This window comes from Apium graveolens, unplaced genomic scaffold (assembly GCF_009905375.1).
Source record: "Apium graveolens cultivar Ventura unplaced genomic scaffold, ASM990537v1 ctg863, whole genome shotgun sequence".
NCBI lineage: Eukaryota > Viridiplantae > Streptophyta > Magnoliopsida > Apiales > Apiaceae > Apium > Apium graveolens.
The window spans coordinates 1-4,885 of record NW_027421342.1 but is presented as its reverse complement, the minus strand read 5'-3'; the positions used below and the strand labels follow the sequence as shown (position 1 = coordinate 4,885).

Below are 4,885 nucleotides of genomic sequence, written 5' to 3'. Positions count from 1 at the left end.
ATCAAGTTCTCTAAATTCATCAAATCCACTACAAAGGTAGGTCTTTTTTGTCTTCTATCCACCTGATCACAAAAAAAAACACTCGTTAGGCCATCTGCAAGTATATGCATGTAATCGTCCCCTTCCATCCTTTCCAAAATGTCCATTGGAATGATGAGTACATGAGATGAGTTCACCGCATTTTGATATAATTATTTTTGCTTCAATTTCAGGTAATAAAAATACGATGGTTTGATTTTGAGGGGGTTGCAAAGAAGTGCTTATTAGTGTTACCAACCTGAATAGAATTTTCTTTGGAAATGCATTTTTTAAGCTAAAGTAGGGGCTGATACTAACTTTTAAGAGTATTTGTCTATTAATCGGCTGCTAAAGCAGTAACAAGTAAAAACACTGCCATTGATAAATTTTGAAAACCTTAACATTGCTCCACAGCTAAAGACATCTGAATCTGACTATGTCATTACAATTTAAATAGTCTCCCACATGAATGACTTCTCATATGTTCCCCTTATGTTATTGTTGCTACCTAGTGCACCACACCTGTTGTCGACTTAATGTCTTTAACCAAACGTTCCAAGTTAGAACAAGAAGACCCACCTTCACTCAAGCTCTGCTTTGCCAACATAGCCATCCGATCAGCTGATTTGATAAACTCGGTTTTCCTCTCAATCATCACTTCTTTGATCATCTTCCACGATAACTCTGTCACAAGTATCCTTCATATCGAGACCAAGCTTCCAAACCTCACTCACAAACCTACTATTCACTTGTTGGTCCATAAAATAAGGCCAGCATATCATAGGCACCCCTTCAACCACACTCTCCAACGTCGAATTCCAGCCACTGTGTGTCAAAAAACCACCAACAGATTGATGCGCAAGAACTTCCTCTTGTGGTGCCCAGCCTACAATGTAGCCCCTCTCCTTCGTTCCCTCCAAAACCTCCGCAGGAATTTCCCCATCTCCGGAGATAGAATCTGGCCTAATAACCCACAGGAATTTGCACCGGCTATTAACAAGGCCATACCAAAACTCCATTAGCTGGTCTCTTGTCACAGTTGCTATACTTCCAAAACTAACATAAATCACAGACTTGTAAGGCTGTGAATCCAACCAGCTCATGCAACTCTTATCTTCTTTTCTCAAACTGTTTGATGAGGTTGTTGTGTAACTAGATGTTCCAGCTAGCTTCATTTTGAGATGAGTATGAAGTGGTCCAATGGTGTAGATATTTGGACAAGAAGCACGTATGTTATCCAGAACAGGCCCTTCAAGATCATCAAACGAGTTGAGTATTAACCCTTGAGCGCGAGCATTTTCTTGGTTCTCATTTTTGAAGAGTTGAATTCTTGGATTGGAGATAGTATCTGACCGGCAAAAGTCAGGAAGATCACGGCCCCGGAGAAAGTTCTCCATTCCGGGTACACTTTTAATTGGTTGTCCAAATCATCTCCTGAAAAGCACATAAAAAATTGATTGAGAAGATGGTATATAACAGTATAACACCAAGCCCTTGTACTACTGCACATGAAATTACCGTATACCTATTGTTGAACGGTATAAGATCGTGTTCCGGGTTTACTCTAAAATCAACAGGTGGAAAATGACATACCGGTAGTACTAAAAGGAAGCTCTCCTGCTTGAATGAGTTTCGGAAGGGAAAAGAAGACAGAAAGAGAACAAGGACTAAGCGTGCGAGTATAAAAAATAGAAATCCCAAGTTCATTAGCAACATCGCAAACAAAGCTCATGAGTCCATCTGCTATAATACAAGTAACAGGTCCGCGTCCACCACGCTCCAACCGGCCACAGCTCAGGAGCTCTTTAACAAGTGACTTGCTGTTAAATTTCATGGAATCAAACATTTCCATGTACCTTGCACCACTGCGCGGGTGCTCCTCTGGCAAGCCATCGGAAATCGAGTGAAGAACAAAGCCAGAATACTTTTTAATCGCGATACGACATTGGTGTGGTTGAGGAGGCGAGCGTGAATGTGGTCGGTGACTAAAATGTAACGTTGATGTCCGAAACAGAGAGGAGTTCCGCGAGTTTTAGCATGGAGTTGATAGCACCTTGGAGAGGCAATGGGAAAATGAGTACATGAGGGTAGGTTAGTGTCGTTCTGCATTGGCATTTTTGTTGTTTTTTTTGGCTGATATTCAAAATCTCAAATGTCTGTGTTGTGCAATCAGTTTTGATTTTTTTGCTAATGGCTGTGTCGGTTTATATAGAGAGAATTGAATGCGGGCTTCGAGTTCGTGCCTTTGACATTTTTGTTTACGTCATCAACGTGACGTCATGCCGGTGCCTGCCTTGCTCTCTTTTTTTAGCAAGTTTTGTGGAATTGTATTCAATTTGTTAAGAATCCAAATTTGTATGATATCATATAACCGTTATCGTAAAATGTTCGAAATCTATCATTATAATCTTTCATATTGTTAAGTAATCTAACACAATTTTTTTTAAATATGTGATAGTATCCTAACTGAACTTTATATTATATTTCAGCGATATTAGGAAAACCGCGAAAAATGAAACTGAAGTACTGATTATAGGTAAATTTCAAATTTAAAAAATACAAAATATTATGAAACAAAATGTTCGGAATCATACGCGACTCTACTTATCATCTTGTAAAAAATTATAAGATGTTAAAATACAAAATATTATGAATTTTATATTATATAATCCAAATATATCAAATAAAAAGGCATGAAATGAAATTTAAGTTGCGATTATAAAGAATTAAATTTTAGAAAGTACGCAATTCAAATTTAAAACAAATATCGGACATTTAAATAGGAGAATGTCATAGTTATGTCACTGTACAACGTGCTGCGCATGACATTAGCACAATAGCACTTGAAGTCGGCTTAAAAAACTAATGTCTATGAGTATAATGATGTGCACCATGACGATCTTATATCTAGGCTCTAGCACAAGGAACATAGATTTTCCATTCTGATTTTCCTGATTGCGTAGCTCAACATTTAAATACCTATCGTTTAGTGACTATTGGTTGTATAAAAGTACAAAGTCTGGTTGTAGCGATCGCGTGTATTTTATAAAAATCCTCATTTTTAGGCATAGACTTTTTTTATGCTAGTTTGGGGAGACTATCAGGTACTCTAGAAGTGAAGGTGTGCGAGGTTGATTGTAATTGTATATCTCCATGAGTACCGTGTCACTTTCTATTTTTCACTCATAATGAAACAAACGAACTGATACGTGCTATCCTTTGTTATATGTACACACACCTTCATTGACATTCAGACCAAAATACCCTTATATACACATTAACTTTATCATCTTTTAATGCACAACAAAAATAATCTGGTCTCAATTTTTAATTAAAGATGTGCACCTATAAATATCAGCTCCTAAAATAATGATTCCGATTTATATCAATTGCAGAGTTCTTGTCAATTTATATACAAAAATTGTTTGGCACCAGTCATTTGAAGCCATACTAGAGACCAGGAACATTCTGTCTGCGAGTAGGCCGCATGTTAGTGAAATCACTTCAGTGGATGAATGAATTCAAATCTATAATCACATGAATGAGATCTCATAATGTTCGCCTGTTTCTATTGTTGTTCCTTAGCGCACCACACCTATTGTCTTAATGTCGTCAATCAGACGCTCCAAGTTGGAATAAGAAGACCCTCCTTCAGACAAACCACTCTTGCCAAACTAGCCATCCGATCAGCGGACTTCAAAAACTGTCTTTTCTTCCACCATCATATCCTTGATCATCTTCTCGACGATAACTCTGTCACTGAGTATCCTTCATATCAAGACCGAGCTTCCATACCTCACTCACGAACTACTATTACTTGTTGGTCCATAAAATAAGGCCAGCATATCTAGGCACCCCTTCAACACCTCCAACGTCGAATTCCATCCACTGGAGTCAAAAAACCCTCCCGCTGCTTGATGACCAAGGACTTCCTCTTGCGGTGCCCACCCTACGATATATCCTCTCTCCTTCGTTCCTTGCAAAACCTCTTCAGGAATCTCCCCATCTCCGGTAATAGTATCTGCCCTAATGACCCATAAAAATTTGCACCCGCTATTAAAAAGGCCGTCCCAGAACTCCATAAGCTGGTCCCTTGTCACAGTTGCTACACTTCCGAAACTAACATAAATCACAGACCTGTAAGACTGTGAATCCAACCAATTCATGCAACTCCTATCTTCCCTTTTCAAACTGTTTGATAAGGCCGTGTAACAAGATTTTGCAGCTAGCTTCATTTTGAGATGAGCGTGAATTAAGTAAGTGGTCCCATTGTGTAGAGATTTGGACAAGAAGCACGTATGTTATCGAGAACTGGTCCTTCTATATCATCATATGTATTAAGTATCAACCCCTGAGCTCGTGCATTTCTTGTTTCTCTTTTTGAAGAGTTGAATGCTTGGACTAGAAAGAACATCTGACGGACAAAAGGTAGGAAGCTCGCGACGCCTAAGAAATTCTCCATTGCCGGCACACTTTTATTGGGGTGTCCAAATCCTCCTGCAAAGATTGAGATACAACAACACAAACACGATTTTAAAAATGGTCATCTGACACCTCAAAAAATCGAATATATTGACGCTTAGTTAATCTCAGTGGAATCCCTCGGCAAATTACCACATTGAAGAATTAGTGAAATGTCAGTATGTAAGAACTGTCTCAGTGGAAATCCCTCGGCAAATTATACCACATTGAAGAAGTAGTGAAATGTCAGTATGTAAGAACTGTTTTGAGTACTACATTTTTTATGTTGTTTTACTGTGATTTATTATTATCAATATTGGCAGTGTTAAAGACGATATTTTTACTAGAATCGCTTTCTAATAATAGGAGTATGGTAAGGTCTGCGTAAATATTTCTCCTAGATCTT

General features: G+C 38.3%; 2 pseudogenes; both read right to left on the bottom strand.

Moving 5' to 3' along the window:
• Positions 1-337: 337 nt before the first annotated feature.
• LOC141705211 (7-deoxyloganetic acid glucosyltransferase-like) lies at positions 338-2,339 on the bottom strand (annotated as a pseudogene).
• Positions 2,340-3,347: 1,008 nt separating this feature from the next.
• LOC141705212 (7-deoxyloganetic acid glucosyltransferase-like) lies at positions 3,348-4,490 on the bottom strand (annotated as a pseudogene).
• Between the last annotated feature and the right edge of the window lie 395 nt (positions 4,491-4,885).